This window comes from Pseudorca crassidens, chromosome 4 (genome assembly GCF_039906515.1).
Source record: "Pseudorca crassidens isolate mPseCra1 chromosome 4, mPseCra1.hap1, whole genome shotgun sequence".
NCBI classification, from domain to species: Eukaryota; Metazoa; Chordata; class Mammalia; order Artiodactyla; family Delphinidae; genus Pseudorca; species Pseudorca crassidens.
Window position 1 is genome coordinate 27,456,397 of NC_090299.1, and position 19,216 is coordinate 27,475,612.

Genomic DNA, 19,216 nt, shown 5'->3' on the forward strand with positions numbered 1-19,216 from the left:
AGAAAGCTTTATTGTTATTGTTGTTAGTTTTTTAATAAAGCAGAGACTTGAGCATGATTATGAACACGGAGGGAAGTCAATGGAGAAAGATTAAATAAAGATGGAGAAATAAAAGGATATTTGAGACCAAAGACCCAAATCAAAATGCTTTCAAACTTAATGAAAGAATAATAAATATTGTATTTTGATAGCAAACATGTCAATCTATTAAGTATTTATCCTTCTATGTGCTCAGTACTATGCTGAGGAGAATTAGAGGGAGGATAATACATGATCTCTGATCCTAGAAATTATACTCAAAAGAATCAAAGCTCACGGATCTGGAATAATAAAGGACTAATTCACACTAATCATAGGAATGAGAGCGAAGGTACTTAAAAGAATTTGAAAGCAAGGGAGGTACCTGAGAGAAGCTGGGAAAGTTATGAGGAAAGGCAGAGGAATTAAGCTAATTCTGGATTAGAAGACACAAAGAAGCTATTCCAGGCAATAAAAAATATGAGCAAAAGAATGTGTCAGCAAATATGAATACAACGTGTTTCTGTTTTACTGAAACATCCTGATTAGGTCATGAAAAGGCAACGTTGGATAACTTGAATGAGGGATAGATCAGGGGTTGGCACACGAGGGCCCAAGGGCCAAGTCCAGCCTACCATGTGTTTTTTTCAACAGTCTGTGAGCTAAAAATGGTTTTTATATTTTTAAATGGTTGGGGGAAAATCTGAAGGAGAATAACATATCATGACATGTGAAAATTATATGAAATCCAGATTTCAGTGCCCATAAATAAAGTTTTATTGGAGCACAACCACACTGACTCATTTACATGTTGTCTACGGCTGCTTTGGGTACAAGAGTAGAATTGAGTAGTAACCATATAATCCACAAAGCCAAAAATATTTACTATCTGGTCCTTTACCAGAAAAGTTGCAACCCCCGATCTACAAAAATGAAACTCCTAATTTATTCTATTACCCACAGACCAACAAGTTTAATAATTTAAGTCAAAATAGGTCAGTTCTTTTCATTTTTGTGATAAGACAACTAGAGAGAATTTTAAAGATTACAAATTTATATTGTTGTCGATCACTGTTTCTAAAACGAAATTCGTTTTCCTATAATTACTTACCAAAAGTACTGATGAGTCTAAGTCACATTTTCATTGTCACTCAGGGGAATTTATGAAATGAGACCAAATTTGGTTGAACCATTACTGAATCTTTTTTTTTTTAAATCTCTATTGAAAATCACTCACAGTGTTAAGTCCACTCTCTTATCTCCTTATCTAGAGCAAATCAGGTCCAGGTGTTGACTGATAAGTTGAAAAAGTTAGAACGGAGAATTAGTTTAAAAGATGTATACGTAACTTAAATATTTTATTTTAACTTAATTAAAAGTGCATTTAGGGCTTCCCTGGTGGCGCAGTGGTTGAGAGTCCGCCTGCCGATGCAGAGGACATGGGTTCGTGCCCCGGTCCGGGAAGATCCCACATGCCGCGGAGCGGCTGGTCCCATGAGCCATGGCCGCTGAGCCTGCGTGTCCAGAGCCGGTGCTCCACAACGGGAGAGGCCACAACAGTGAGAGGCCCGTGTACCGCAAAAAAAAAAAAAAAAAAAAAAAAAAAAAAAAAAGTGCATTTATTCACCATTTATTGCAAAGGGACAAAAACCCTTGTTTAATTTCATATCTACAATACGGAGTTCCAAGTCTTCTTCCTTGCAATTAAACCACATCCTCAGTGGATATTCTCCACTTCAAATTTCAGTTTCTTTAAGTGGAGGAAAAATGTCAAGCCAAATGTGAGGCAATCTGAATATAGACCCTTCATGATTTGTATTTATATAAAAGTAAATTCTCTCTAATCTTTTACAGTTTTCTGGCCCACCTTGACTCACTTTTGTGGTTTTTTTTTTTTTTTTTTTTTTTTTTTTTTGCTGTACGTGGGCCTCTCACTGTTGTGGCCTCTCCCGTTGCGGAGCACAGGCTCCGGACGCGCAGGCTCGGCGGCCATGGCTTACGGGCCCAGCCGCTCTGCGGCATGTGGGATCTTCCCGGACCGGGGCACAAACCCCTGTCCCCTGCATCGGCAGGAGGACTCTCAACCACTGCGCCACCAGGGAAGCCCTTGACTCACTTTTATCATCTTTCCAAAGCATTCCATTTTTCATACAAATAACATTTATTTCAAATATGTTTCATCTACAATGTAACATTTAATCAGTTTGCATAACTATAATAACAAATACAAAGAGACAGAAACACAAGGGACTATGGGTACGCACACAACTCCCAGGCAAACCAGAAAGTCGTCACTCGCCACATGCATTCAGCACATCACGGCCAAATTCAGCATATTCTCCAGGGGAAAGGAGTATATAGGTTAATCCAGCTTGATGACTTTGTGAACACTTACTGTATTCTGTTAAAAGCTAATAAAGTTTTGTATCCTTTGTACAAGACTTATTTTCATGGAATTTGTCTAGAAATATTTTTCATATTCTCAGAATTCCTAAAAAAATTAAGTATTTTCTGCTTATATTAAGTGATGAAATCAACAGAACCTAGGGATTTTTGCTTTGTTTTGTTTTTTAATCTTTCAATTATTGATGCATTAGAGCTGGTATTCTTGCTTAATGCTAATTTGGATAATTCCATGTTGCTTACATAAATTTTCCCAAAGTTTCAATTAGATACAGCATCCTTTGATTCTGATCCTAAACCAACATTCTTATTGTTCTGAACCATCGATCAGCTGCCAGATTCCATTTCCCAGATCAGGTTTCCAACCATTCCAATTAGTAAACATCATTCAGAATTTGAGATGGAAAATACATTTTAAACTACTAATGAATATTTCAGCAACTTAAAAAAAATTAATATTTTCTTGATTTCTAACTGAGCTGGCAATATTGACCCTAACATTGCTGGCAATTACTTCTGTATATTTTTCCCTACATGTGGGACTATAAAAACAATTCAAGGGTCAAAAGCTTAGAGAAAAAAATATCTTTATTCACAGCAGCTGATATATTCAAACTTCATTAAATAACAGTATATGTTAGCTATTTTAAATTGTGCTATAGAACATATTTGATAACATAATAATTCACGATACAGTAAGTAAATAACACTTAAAATGTGTGGTATATTTTCATTGTTATAAAGAAGAATGAGAATTCTGTTTATACTAAAATATAAAAGTTAATAAAACTGTACTTGGGGCTTCTCTGGTGGCACAGTGGTTGAGAATCTGCCTGCCAATGCAGGGGACACGGGTTCGAGTTCTGGTCTGGGAGGATCCCACATGCCACGGAGCAACTGGGCCCGTGAGCCACAATTACTGAGCCTGCGCGTCTGGAGCCTGTGCTCCACAACAAGAGAGGCCGCGATAGTGAGAGGCCCACGCATCGCGATGAAGAGTGGCCCTCACTTGCCACAACTAGAGAAAGCCCTCTCACAGAAACGAAGACCCAACACAGCCATAAATAAATAAATAAATAAACAAAGCAAACTGTCAACAAGTAAAAATAAATAAACACTATTAAAAAAACTGTAATTGTAAAAAACTACATATATGTAGTTATTTCTATATGTTAGGCATAGTCATAACTTTTACTTTCTTTTTTTAGCTTATCTGTACATCTGATTTGAGGCTATTCTCCAAGAAACAAACAATTGGAGCTATTCTCCAGAAAAAGACTGTATTAATTCATGAATTCTAATCTGATCCTAATTCATCAATCTCTTTGAGGAATTTATAGGGAAGTTACCAACCTCTGGTCTAATCAAATACAGAAAAGAGAAGAAGGAAAGAGGATCAGAGGATACAGATAGGGGATGCTCTGATCAAATTTTTATGTGATAATTAAATGGAAACAGCAAGTTTTGTTTTTCTTCTACCTCAATCAAAAACTACAAATCTCTTTCAACCTATAAAGCTAACTTTTCTAATTACAGTCAGAAGCTAGTTTCCTGGAGGAAGATGATGCTTTGCTGTTGGCATTTCACACTCTGCTCAATGGTGTAAACTTACTATATCTCAACCGATCTGGCAAACAGATCTCTAAAACCCAAGAGCCATCTCATCACAACTGTCAATAGATAGAATTGTTTCCCTGCACTATTAGGTTCCAATGCTCACTGACTTTGTAAACAACTAGTATATTAACTACAACAAAATAAAATGGGGTATTCTTTACCAGACTTACACAAGCACTTTCCAATAGAACTTTCTGTAATGATGGAAATGTTCTATAATTTGCCCAAAGAAGTATAATTTGTCCAAAGTAGTTTGGAGAAGAAGGAGGTGACGTGAGAGGAAGAGGTTTGGAGGAAACTTTTAAGCATAATGGATATTCACTATCTTGACTGTGGTGATGATTTCAAATTTATTTTAAATTTATCAAAGTGTATGCTTTCAATATGTACAGCTTATTATATTTTAATTATACCTCTATAAAGTTGTGTGTGTGTGTGTCCCACTGTGCTAGTAATATGTAGGGGATATCACTTTTGTTAAAGAGCTGCTTTAGGGTATACAGCTGGAGCTTCAATTCAAGAAGCTGATCTTTGTTGATCCTGGAATTCCAAAATGTCAGAACATAGATGAAAGTCCAGGGGAACCAGCACTAAGTATCTCCTGGCTGGAGACGCTGAAGAGGGAAGTGGAACCAGATCACATAGACTGGGTAAGTGCAAGGAATTCGAAATGTAATGAGAAACCATTGGGGGATTTAGGGAGGAATTTAATTTTCAGAGCTCCCTTTGTAGTTGCCCTTGCTGTGTTTGTTTATACATATAATACACTCCCATGGTTCAAGAGTTCAATACCTATAAAAATGTATACAACAAAAAGCCTTCTGCATTAGTTTTCTATCGCCATGTAACAAATTACTCTCAAACTTAATAGCTTAGAACAATAAACATTTATTATTTCACAGTTCCTGTGGCTCAGGGATTTGAGAGTGGCTTGGCTGGGTGGTTCCGTCTCAGGGTCCCTCACAAAATTGCGTCAAAACTCAGGCCAGGACTCCAAGGATCTGAAGGTTTGCCTGGGGAAGAGGATCTGCCTCCAAGAAAAGAGACACATATGGCTGTTGTCCGGAGGCCTCAGTGCCTCAACAGATGAACCCCTCTACAGGTGTGGAGCTGTTTGAGTGCCCTACACCAAGGCAGGTGGCTTGCTCTATAGGTACTGATCCAACAGAACAAGATAGAAGCTGCATATCTTTTTCTTTTTAAGAATTTTATTTACTTTTTTATTTTTATTTTTATTTTTATAAAAGATATGTGGCTTGGGACTTCCCTGGTGGTCCAGTGGTTAAGGCAAAAACCTCAATTTAAAAATGAGTACATCTCTCCAAAGAAGACTAAAAATAACCAATAAGCATATGAAAAGATGTTCAACCTCACAAACACAATGAGTTACCACTTCATATCCACTAGGGCAGCTCTAATCAAAAAGTCCCGGGACTTCCCTGGTGGTCCAGTGGTTAAGAACCCACCTTCCAATGCAGGGGATGTGGGTTTGATCCCTGGTCAGGGAACTAAGGTCCCACATGCTGTGGGGCAACTAAGCCCGAGGCACACCACAACTACTGAGCCCGCACGTTCTGGACCCTACACGTCACAACTAGAGAAGCCCAAACACCACAACTAGAGAAGCCCACACGCCACAACAAAGATCCCCCATGCCGCAACCAAGAACCGATGCAGTCAAATAATAAAATTTTTAAAGTCCAATAATAACAAGAGTTAATGAAGATATAGAAAAATCAAAACCCTCATACTCTGCCAGTGAAAATGCAGTCTCTTTGGAAAACAATCTTGCAATCTCTCAAATGATTAAACCTAGAGTTACCATGTGGCCTAGCAATTCCACTCCTAGGTAGAACCAACAGAAATGAAAACATATCCATGTGAAAACTTGTACATGAATGTTTATAGTAGCATTATTAATAATAGCAAAAAAGTGGAAACAATCCAAATATGTGTCAACTGATGAATGAATAAACAAAGTGTGGTGTATGTATACAGTAGAATATTACTCAGCCATAAAAAGGAATGGAGGACTGATACATGACAACATGGATGAATCTTGTAAGCATTATTCTAAGTGAAGCCAGACACAAAAGGTCATATAATATACTGGGTTGGCCAAAAAGTTCCTTCAGTTTTTAAGTAAAAATAAAAGACACATTTTTTTATTTTCACCAAGAACTTTATTGAACAATGTATTCACCATTTTGTTCTACTACCTTCTGACATTTTTCAGGCAACTTCATATTTCCATCTTCCCAAAACATTTTATCTCTGAGCAAAGAACTGTTCCAGATACCTTTTACAGTCTTCCAGGGAACTGAAATCTTTTCCATCAAGAGAATTTTGTAAAGACTGAAATAAATGTAAATCCAAAGGTGCATTGTCTGGTGAATATCGTAGATGAATCAGAACTTCCCAGTCAAGCTATAACAGTTTTTGCCTGGTCATCAAAGAAACATGGGGTCTTGCATTAACCTGATGGAAGATTATGCATTTTCTGTTGACTAATTCCGGATGCTTTTCATCGGGTGCTGCTTTGTTGGTCTAACTGGGAGCAGTACTTGTTGGAATTAATTGTTTGGTTTTCCGGAAGGAACTCATAATAGGGGACTCCCTTTCAATCCCACCATATACACAACATCATCTTCTTTGGATGAAGTCCGGCCTTTGGTGGTTGGTGGTGGTTCATTTCTCTTGCCCCAGGATTTCTTCCATTCCACATTATTGTACAGTATCCACTTTTCATCACCCGTTACAATTTGTTTTAAAAACGGAACGTTTTCATGTTTCAGTGGAGAATCGCATGCAGAAATATGGTCAAAAAGGTTTTTTTCACTTAACTTAGGTGGAATCCAAACATCAAAGCGACTAACATAACCAAGCTGGTGCAAATTATTTTCAACGCTTGATTTGGATATTTTGAGTATGTCAGCTATCTCCCGTGTGGAATAACGTTGACTGTTCTCAATTTATGCCTCGATTTCATCATTATCAATTTCAACTGGTCTACCCAACCGTGGAGCATCATCCAGCTTGAGAAATCTCCAGCATGAAACTTGGCAAACCACTTTTGACACATTCAATCAGTCACAGCACCTTCTCCATACACTGCACAAAGCTTTTTTTGCATTTCAGTTGTGCTTTTACCTTTCTTGAAATAATAGAGCATAACATGCTGAAAAATGTGGCTTTTTTCTTCCAACATTAAAATGGCTATACAAAAATTCACCAGTTTTGATGAATTTTTTTTAAATGCATGTTGATATGACACCTGCCACAGTACAATCTAACAAAATTGTTTCGAATCAAGTTAAAGACAACTAAGCGCTACTAGAGCCATCTTATGGGAAAAAAATGAACGAACTTTTTGGCCAACCCAATATGATTCCATTTATATAAAACATTCAGAATAAGCAAACCCACAGACACAGAAAGTTTATTAGTGGTTGCCAGGGACTGGGGGGAAGTGGGAATGGGGAGTGACTGCTAACAGGTACAGAGTTTCTTTTTGGGGTGATGAAAATATTATGGAATTAAATAGTGGTGTTAGTTGCACAACTGTGAATATGCTAAAAAAAACCACTGAATTGTAGCCTATACAATGGTGAATTTTATGGTATATGTATCATACCTCAATTTTTTTAAATAGTATTTATACAAAAAAATGCAAAACTGAAGAAAAACAGAAGAAATAAATAACAAATTAAGAGTATTCACCAGAAAAATGCTCCCAAAGACACATAAAATTTAATCAAGTATATATTAATACTATTTTTCTTAAACTTTTAAAAGTAATTACCTTTATAAAATAAGAGCACAAAGTAGAAATACAAGTACTTAGGGAAGATAGGGAAACACTTTCAAAGGAGATAAAACATGAACTGGTAGAGTTCAGAAAAAAAATGGAAGAAAAAAATTAAAAGACCTCAGGAGTTCCCTGGTGGCCTGTGGTTAGGATTCCAGGCTTTCACTGCCAGGTCCCAGGTTCAATCCCTGGTTGAGGAACTGAGAGACCGCAAGCCATGTGGCATGCCCCCCACACACACACACACAATTAAAAGCCCTCAAAAAACAAAGTTATTATGAAAGCAGAAAAGAAGTACATTACAAACAAAAGATCTTTTGGAGTATATTAAAGGAGAACTTAGAAATCCAGTATAGCATGAATCTAGAAAATAGCTAGATCTATAGAAATACAAATAATTTTTTAGTGTATGAAAAGTAAATTTGAATTGCAGAAACTTAGATTCATTTACAATTTATGTAATTTTAGTTACAAGGAAGTAACTATTCTGACACAGACCAAGACTGATAAACCACCACAAAAGATTATCAGCAGACAATGTAGAATTGTGAGGGAAAAAGAAAAGACTATAGTTTTCCTTTAGATATATTTAACTTTTAAGAAAAAGTTAATAATTTAACATTGGGACCACAGCACAAAGCTCCCATCTCTTTAAAAAATAATAATAAACATGAGGAAAAATACATTAAAAGTTTACACCAGTGTTAACATCAAAAATTAACTGTTGGGGCTTCCCAGGTGGCGCAGTGGTTGAGAATCCACCTGCCGATGCAGGGGACACGGGTTCATGCCCCCGGTCCGGGAAGATCCCACATGCCACGGAGCGGCTGGGCCCGTGAGCCATGGCCGCTGAGTCTGCGCGTCCGGAGCCTGTGCTCCCCAACGGGAGAGGCCACGACAGTGAGAGGCCCGCGTACCACAAAAAAAAATAGAAAAGAAAATAACAGGGTACTTAATTGCTTTAAAACTTCGAGCAACGACTTTTTTTTGGAATTAATAGGTAAGAAACCTAGTAGACCATTCCTACCAATAACAGAATTTTTTTTTTTTTTGGCACAGGCTCCAGACGCGCAGGCCCAGCGGCCATGGCTCACGGGCCCAGCCGCTCCGCGGTATGCGCGATCCTCCCGGACCGGGGCACGAACCCGCGTCCCCTGCATCGGCAGGCACACTCCCAACCACTGTGCCACCAGGGAAGCCCCAATAATAGATCTTTTTAAAGGTGCAAGGAAATTTGTGAAACTCATCCATCTTCAGTGTTTCAAGTATATATGTCAGGAAATAAATCTTAGGTAAATGACAATATATTTTTTAAGGTTATGGTGTGAAATTAAATTAGATTCCTTGTAGTATTTTCTATGAATTCTAACTGCAGCAAAAATTCGTTCAAGTAACTCATGTTTCCCATCTCCATATCCCCACACCACATTTTGTTTTGTCCTCACCACTCTGTAAGCAGTTTATTCATCTATTTTTCATGGGTGAAACTGGCAGTGGAGTGAGATTACTGCAGCAAAGTACATCCTTTTTACGTGGCACAGAAATGCTTTTCATATACCCAGAAATCTTTTAAAAAGTGATTTTTAAACCATTTTTTAAATTGAAGTATAGTTAATTTACAACACTGTGTTAGTTTCAGGTATACAGCAAAGTGATTCAGTTTTATATATATATATATATATATATATATATATATATATATATATCCCTTTGCAGATTCTAAAAAGATTTTTGTTTTTAACTTGAGTTAACAACAATACACAAGCATTCTCAGTGAGACCTACAGTTGTGAGTTTGGTATAAACCAAAATTCATTGTAACTACAAGTAACAGAGCTTTCAAAAAGTTTTGAGAAAATGAAAGATGGGAAGGTTAATTTCTTTACTGCAATTCTTAAACTCTCCACATTAAGTTTCAAGACTGTATACAGTGCTTTTGGGAGATTATGACTTAAAATGCTGAGCCAGAGTTCTCCCCATTACTTTGGCAGCAGCTGAAGTAACCTGTACCATTGGGTGGATCAGAGTCATCATAATGCACAGGTCTTAGCTAATGCCATTTCTAAGGCTAACGAATCCCTAGTTTCTACTTCTAACTGTCACCAAAATTAAAGTGCCACCAGCATAGCACCTAGTTGTTTTTATATGGTTTCAAAATACAGCATTAGTTCATCACTTTTGACCAAGTAAACATTAAAGAAAAAATATCTTGGAGGTGTGGGCTCAAACCCTAATAAAAGATATTTCCTGTTTTTTGTTTTTGTTTTGTTTTTTGCTTTGTTTTTTGTATTACAGGCAGTATATAATGTCAACAGTCACAAGTAAGAAATCTGATCTCCTCAAAAAATTAACATATAAAATCAGCCCATAGTGCAAAGTCATCTTAAAGAGGCAGAGTAGCAGAAGTTAAAATAAAGGGAATGTCATACCTGCCACTCCCCTGCCCTGATCAGCGCCTGCTACACAATAAGGATCTCAACAAATATTCATTGAATGAATGAATGGCAGTCTCTGATATCATTAACACTCTGAGATCTCATTTACTATATGAACATATCCAAAGTAAGAATGTACTATTTCGAATTAGAATTCATCAGTAGCAGAGGAACACAAAAGGAAAGTCGTCAATGCAGATGTTGGCAATGTCCATCTAAAAAAAAAAAATTTTTTTTTAATTCTTATCGATGTGTTAATTAACTAGATGGGGGGCGGGATTCCTTTCACAATGTATACATATATCAGATCACCAAGGTGTACATTTTAAACATCTTACAATTTTGTATGTCAATTGTACCTCAATAAAGCCTAAGTTTTAAAAAAATCCCTACCATTTAATGAAAATGTTACTGGTCCTTCTCAAAATGTCATAATGATGAGATGGCACTGAGAATCAGTGATATATCTGGTTAAGGGATATCTTGATCCCACCTGGAACAAAATCTTTGTTGAATGCTAAATGAATGTTAATATTCATTTATTAACCAGAACACTTATTTTAGTCCTTCCCTATTATTTTGAATCTGTTTTCTTCCTTCTACAAGTAATTTTTGGCTCTTCTCCATAATACCCTATCTAATCCCTGTTTCTTCTTCTCATGACCTCTGCATTTAGATAGTTTTTCTGGTTGCATGTATACCTACATAAATGTAAGGCCCTTGGGGACCCCTGAGTATACTGTCATTTACCTTTTATTAATTCCTTTAATAACAGTATTTTATCATATACTATTTGACCTTCCTTTGTTTACGAATATTTGATTATTTTCCTTGTAATATTACAAGATGGAGTTGCTCAGTTATAGTCATCACCAAATCAAATACATATAAAGATACTCTAAAGTTAGATATTTTCCCCAAAATTACATAGGAGTAAAAAATAAAAAACAGGGGCTTCCCTGGTGGCACAGTGATTGAGAGTCCACCTGCCAATGCAGAGGACACGGGTTCGTGCCCCGGTCTGGGAAGATTCCCACATGCCGCGGAGCAGCTGGGCCCGTGAGCCATGGCTGCTGAACCTGTGCGTCCAGAGCCTGTGCTCCACAACAGTGAGAGGCCCGCATACCGCAAAATAAATAAATAAATAAATAAATAAATAAACAAGATTTTTAAAAATTTATTTACTTTATTTATTTTTGGCTGCATTGGGTCTTCATTGCTGCACACAGGCTTTCTCTAGTTGCGGCAAGCGGGGGCTACTCTCTTCATTGCAGTGCACGGGCTTCTCACTGCAGTGGCTTCTCTTGTTGTAGAGCACGGGCTCTAGGCATGCAGCCTTCAGTAGTTGTGGCACGTGGGCTTAGTAGTTGTGGCTCACACGCTCTACAGTGCAGGCTCAGTAGTTGTGGCACACAGGCTTAGTTGCTCTGCGGCATGTGGGATCTTCCGGGACCAGGGCTCGAACCTGTGTCCCATGCATTGGCAGGCAGATTCTTAACCACTGCACCACCAGGGAAGCCCAAAACAAGATTTTTTTAACCTTTAAGATAATGCTGAAAGCTCAGGCTATTGAATTTATTACATCTTACATAAAATTAGAAATTATGACTTTTTAATTTGGGAGTAATATATGATCATTCATTTTTTTTAATGAGACTATTTGAAAGATAAAAAACTCTAAATCACCAATGTTTCCACTACCCACACATAGCCACTCTTCCTCCTAGCCTTTTTCTCTATTGAAAGACCCCTTGGATTTTTATAGTTAATCACACTATGTATAAATTAATATCTCTTAAAATCATTTTTTTAATGAAATAGCATATTTGGTGGGGGAACATAGCTTACTAACCTTTTGTTCTAGGAAAAAAACATAAACATGGATTAGAAGAAATTATAAAATGGCAAGGCATTTAATAAATTCCAAAATCTTTACTTCATCACTAAAGGTACATGTGATCATTTATGTATACAAACTGTATTTACAGGAAAATTCAAATTCTGGAATTGCCTGCATCCTCTAGAGTAAATGGTTTTCATTTAATTTTTTATTCATAGGAAAAACATTTATCTCATGCCTTAAGAATGTTTTCCAAATCAAATATGTAAAATAACTGAAAAGAAAAAAACTAGTTAATCAAACAATACGATTAGGTCATAAGACTTCACATTTGAGTATTTGACTGACTAATTTCATTGCCTTCTAATTTGAGGAGAAATAACCCTTCTCAATGGAAGTAGACTCAAATCAGAGTCCATAAACATTTCCTCCACTTGTTTTGTTTCTGAGCTTTTTTTAAAATCCCATAAAAAACCACTGGGACTCTGGAATACAGCTGCCCTTGTTAGCATTCCAAAAATTAAAGCTCTCATGTGCCTCGGCCAGGAACACTCCAGAAATAATGAAGCCCAGCTTTCACATGGAAGATAAGCATGTTTAAAAATGTAGCTTAGAAGTGCTCTCATGGAACAAACCATCTCTATCTCTTTATGAAATCAAAAAGTAATAATTGGATGCTAAAAATAATGAGATGAATTTATTCCAAGAGGAAGCATCATTCCTTAAGCCTGTCAAATACCACCATATAAAAACTCCTTGTTCCTATTTTTGATATTGAGTGCTCAGCAGTTTAATGCCAGTGGTGGAAGTAACGATGATCCTTAACTTCTACTAGGTGTTGGGCAAATGCCAGATATTTTCTTTCCATTCTTTATTTCCTTTCATCTTCACAACCACCCCCAGTGAAACCAGGACCCCCTAAAACTGAGCTCCTCTGCTGAGTTTATGATCAACCTCTCCACCCCAAACTTAATTCCCTTTCTTGTCCCACACCTGTTCCCCCTCAAAATTGAGGAGTATCAAAGAAAATGGGGATTGAAACTGAGCAGGATTCTTTGAGGTCTTCCCAGGTACAAACGCCCCTATGTGCCCCCCTCTTTCTTGTTTGTAGCAAAAAAAAGAAAAAAGGCTTTAGTCTCCTAGGCCTCCCCTGAGTTCCAAAGAGCAGGCTTAAGCAGTTAATAATTAGGACAATAAAGTCACAGGACTTAGTTCCTCCTGAAGGGATATACATCTGATGATGAGTTGTTCTACAGAAACTGAGACTCCCACCCAGGTGGAGGACGGTGACTACATGCTAACCACAAACACTAGACCCCAGACTGGTTGGAGCCAGAAGGTTGAGATTCTAGAAACATCACCCTGTTACCTGAACACCTACCAGTCAGAAGAAGGTCCATGAGCCGATCATGCAACCTACGACCCTCTCCCTTAACACTATCTTTGAAAACCCTCACCTGAAAGCCAGAAAGTTTGGATCTTTGAGCATGAGCTGCCCATTCTCCTTGCTTGGCCCTGCAATAAATCTTTCTCTGCTCCAAACTCCGATGTTTCAGTTTGTTTAACCTCACTGTTCATCAGGAACCTGACCTTGGGTTGGACAACACTAACTATTTTAGATGAGGAAATTGAAGCAGAGAAGCTAAATAACTTGCCCCAGTCACTTAGTAAGTGGCACACTCTAGATCGGAATCTAGATTTGAACTCAGTGCCAAGTTCTTGATGCTCTTATATTATAGAATAAGGAAAATTTTTCTTTATGTTCTCCACATAGCTCTGAATACCACCCCCTATTCTTCCCCCATTTTCTCTCACCACCTTTTGTTTGCTTGTTTTTAACAAAGAATTATCTCAATGCACATTTATGATAAAATGTTGCACCCTGAAAGAGCTACATTTTAAAACATCATACCAAGTAAGGATTAGAAGCACTATCAGGTCCCTTGGGACACGGACCATGTCATTAAATTTTATTTAATCCTCTCAATAACGCTTTACATATCCCATTTTATACAAAAACTCAAGTAATTCAAGTAACTCCCCTCAAAGCAAATAGCTATTTATAAAGCTGAAATTTTTGTACAGCCAAATTTGAAACCCACATATTGTTTACTCCAGAGTCCATGCTCTTTAATAGGCTAAAATATGTGCACTGCCATGCCTGCAATAAACAGGGTATTTAAACAACCCTCAGTAAATCAGAGTAACCACATGTTTAGTTTGGGTCTCAATCTAAATCCTCGTTAGTCAAATATGATCAGCCTTTGGGAGAATCCTAAACTCTTCAGAAATGGATTTAGAAGTTCCAAATTTCAAGGAATTCCAACTTATTTAGTAGTCCATATGCAATTTCAACCTTTCCTTTCCCTAAGAAGACAAAGAGTGTAGCCCAGCTAATTAGGTCTTTGTCAAACAATAGTTCTTTTCTTTAAATCTGTGGCTTCTCACCCAGATGATAAAAAGCTATTTCAGCTCAAGACTCTTACTTAATTGGTTTGCACCCTACCAGGGACCTCCTGGGCTCCTGCATATCCCCACATCAGAGTGCAGGGAGAATTCTCTGCCTGCCAGCAAAGCACAGTTCTAAGATTTATGCCTGGCTTTCATGTTCACCCAATGAATTAACTGGAAAGGCTTTGCTCCTATTGCTGCAACTACCTTCCCTAAGGAAAGCACTGCTTCGGAAGCTTGTGCATGTCAAAGGAAGTTTGTTTACCATTAGAAAAGTCCACCAGAATTAACAGTGAAGCGATTCTTTTGCAGCCTTTGGCAGCCCACATAGCTAAGGACCCCAAATCCCAGTGGCCTCAGTCACCCAAGCTTGGAAAGCAAAACTCACATCCAAAAACTAGCCATTATAAAATCTTTCCACTTTAAAATGTTAACTTTTTAAATATCCTACTGGTACTTTTTAGACCCACATATTTAAACAAGCTCCTAATTTAGCAAGTATTGCCTTATGTTGTAACTATATGGTGATACAATTTTAGACCTAAAGATACCAGTAATCGTTTTTTCTAACTGCTTCATTTTTCCAGATACTTAAGGACCAGAGGGTTCAAATATCTTTTCCAGTTAGTAGCGGGGGGGGGGGGGGGGGGGTCCAGAACCCAGATCTTCTCAATTATTTCTTAGTGTTCAAATAAAAACTTTTTTTTTAAAAAAAAGGAAGAAAAAAACCTCTGTTAAAAACTTGGGTCACAATACATGGTAAATTTGACTCCAAGAGACTGTGGGAGGAGAGAGTGACTGGGAAAGGAAGCACAGTCAACGGCACTTAATCAAATAAATGTTTTATTCTCTGAGTGATAGGATGCTGTAATAATGAAACACTGACATGAATCTTCCTTTCACTACAGCTATTTTCCCCCACAGAATGGATCAGATTTGCTGGGATATACCACCCACCCAATGTAGAGAATGGTATTCTGTATTCTGTAGAGAATGGCTGCTCCATGATTGGCAGATCAGCCAGTGAATTCACATCTGTTAGGGAGCAAACAAACATCATGGAAACCAGGGCAAATTTAGTAAGCAACTAAAATTTCATCTTTTCATTATTATTTTTTTTCAAGCAATGAAGGTTATCAGTTCAGGAGAGTGCTAGCTCTCTTAACCATCTAACCGGAAGTCAGTCAGGTGAGAGGGAGCCCCAGAAAGGGCTTGTGGCCAGGCAGGGTGGTCACAGATGAGTAGGGATGCAGCTGCCCCCATGCCGATTGCACACACACTTGCTGCTCAGCAGAGACTTTATGAAGGAGACTTCAGGCAGCAGAACAAAAATCTCTGGCTTCCTGACATATATGCTGGCAACAAATAAGAGACAACAGAAGAGCACAAGCTTAGGCACAGCACCACTGAGGGTTGGAGCCTTCCTGGATGTGGGGAGGAGGAACCTGCTGAGGCCAGACAACTCAGGAAGACTGACATCTATCTGGGCCCACCTGCACTTACCCTTTCCCAAATGCAGAAAGCACAAAAGAAGAGTACCAGGAGTCTAAAAGGCATGGTATTTTAATGTGGATATTGAAACAAATGATCCTAATTACCTTATTTAAAACTATAGCTCTTTGAGAGAGTATGGCTAAGAAAACCCCGAAGTTCTCTCTTTTTGCTTTGCCCAGGAACTATTTAGCCCAGTGACTACATAGCCCTTGGCCCAGACATACTTGTCTGTCATTTACTTCAAAGACTTCAGGGTAGGCAGCGGGATAATGTGGTTGTACACTGATTTTAATCCACACTCTGAGGGCAGCTAAATCACGTTTCCTAGGGGGTGGTTTTTGGCACTGGACAAACCCTCACCAAGAGTTCAAATTCCCAAGGTTGCTTGGGCAAACACTTCAGTCATCTCCCTCTGAATCTGTGCAAGAGGGGTCATTAATGAACACAAGGGCCTTAGATATAATCTATTAATGGTGAACTGAGTGGTGCTCAGGCAATGGGGACTGGCTGGAAATGATGGATGGAAAGCTCTGCCCTGCCGGGTCGAGCACCTGTCCAGCCCAGCAGCATAACAATTTTAAGACAGCTCTTATGACAAAAACTTCATTTGTTCCTGTGTCTGTCACATAACAGAAAATTCTGCCACCTGATCCAAATACAGTGTTAGGAACCCTGCTGCCAGACTATCATAACATTGCCTCAGATGGACCTCCCATATGTTGGTGATTTCAGGAAAGCACGAAAGGGTGGAGACCAGAAGTTGCATTCCAGGTTGTATGACTGCTTTTGTGCTAGCTCGCTATTAAATGTATGTTCATGGAACACAATTTGGTCCAACACGTGCTTTTATTGTATTATGTCACATGGTAGTTAGGTTGTAGATGGGAGAGAAGACGACTCTCACTCACTTCCTCTACTCATAGCACCTACTATGTGCACGAAAAGAACCTGAGAACTGTGAATGCCCACACTCTGAAGAGAGACCAGTGGTGGGCGCCACTCATCCCACCACTGCCCACCTCTGCTTGTGTTCTTCCTGAACAAAGAGGGAATTAAAAGGGAAATTTCCCACACGTAAGTCCCCCTCTAGAACAAGGTATTACTATAAAAGTTGTGAAGTTACATTTACTTCTATAATCTCCAAGTTTGTTAGCAAAATGATAAAACAGTACAGACAAGAATGCTATATATACGGGTGACGTGTGAGGTTGGTGGCTGAACTTTGATTGATCCCACTAACTGCTGACAAGATGAGCACTGTGGGATTCTAGGATGACTAGAGGCACGGCCTCTGAAGGTTAAGTAAGCTGTGAAATGCACGTCCATTTCAGTAAATAGGATCAGTCAGGCCCTTTGCTTTGGGTTTTGTTTTTAAACGTTGTCAGATTATATATCAAGTTTTTTTAAAAAATATATACAGCAGGTTCTTATTAGTTATCCATTTTATACATATTAGCTTATATGTCAAGTTTTGTTGTTTTTCACCAAAAATTATGCAGCGGACTTTGCTGCCAGCGTAGCAATTTACTGAAAATACCTGTGTGTGTGTGTTAATTCATTGATTAGCATTTGTAGTATATAATCATGAATCAATACTCCAGGTCAAGAAAAGAGAAACTTTCATGGAAGACAATAAGAGGGTAAATATTCTCTAAATCATCTTTGTCCTCAAAGATATTACATACAGCCATAGTCCTAAAGAAAATCATTAAGCCAAGCTGGTCTTTTTTTCTAATTTTCCCTTTGTTTCAGTCAATACAAGAACTAAGATGGAGTGTAAAGAATAGAATCCTCCTGGAAAAATAAGAGACCTTGACATCATTCCCGTCACCAACCCCAAAATTGCTCTTATAGATCAGAAACAACTTAAAAGTCAAGCAGGGCTTCTCTGGTGGTGCAGTGGTTAAGAATCCACCTGCCAATGCAGGGGACACGGGTTCGAGCCCTGGTCCGGGAAGATCCCACATGCCGTGGAGCAACTAAGCCGTGCACCACAACTACTGAGCCTGTGCTCTAAAGCCCGTGAGCCACAACTACTGAAGCCCACATGCCACAACTACCGAAGCCCACATGCCACAACTACCAAAGCCCACGTGCCTAGAGCCCGTGCTCTGCAGCAAAGAGAAGCCGCAGCAATGAGAAGCCCACCCACTGCAACGAAGGGTAGCCCCGCTCGCCGCAACTAGAGAAAGCCCATGCGCAGCAACAAAGACCCAATGCAGCCAAAAATAAATAAATAAAATAAATTAAAAAAAAAAAGTCTAGCAGATCTAAGTTCAAATTTCCCTTCTTTCATTGCAGATACCTAACTTCTCTGAACTATGATTTCTTCATCCATCAACAAAACATATTTAATAATATCTACTTTGCAATGTTGTTGTAAGGACTAATACAGATAACAGAAAAAGAGCACCTGAAAGAATGCCTAACACATAATCTGTGCTCAATATATGACAGTGTTATTATTTTTCTTACTGACCTTATTTCTGTGAGTAATAATATTGTCATTCATTAGCAGCTTGCCTAGAATGAAGGAAGCAGTAATATCTATAAATAATTCATGACATTCCATGAAATAACAGTCATCTTCATTGCCTGGAAGCAATAAATAAATTAAAATTCTGATTTTCTTCATGATGTGACAAGAATGTGAATGGGATCAAAATATCTGCCCCCAAATATGCCACTTTGGCATAAAAATTGTTTTGACCTGAAGGCAATTAAAAAGCAGCGAATGTAGAATGTAGAAAGAGATCTCTGCTCTCACCCTATCTGCCTAAAAGTGAAACATAAATTTCCCTTTTTGAAGTTGTTCTCCCTTTCCTCTCCAAAACCAGGAAAAGGAAAACAACCATTATTACTGGAGACAGAAAGATGACACCAAAATCAGTCTGCACAAACAAACCTTACTAAAATAAATTTTATCTTTCATAACTTTCCCCCATATACTTACTTTCCCCCAATATACTTTCCCTAGGAGCCCAAACCCTTTTTCCTTTGTCTAATCACTTCTCCACAATTTATCACTCTTTGTTTAAACGGTATATGAGATCTCAAGGCTAACTGCTTCTTTAGATCTTCGTTTCCTTTCTATGAAGGGCTCTGTACCCTAAAATTAAACTATTAACATCAAATAAAATGTGTGTGCCTT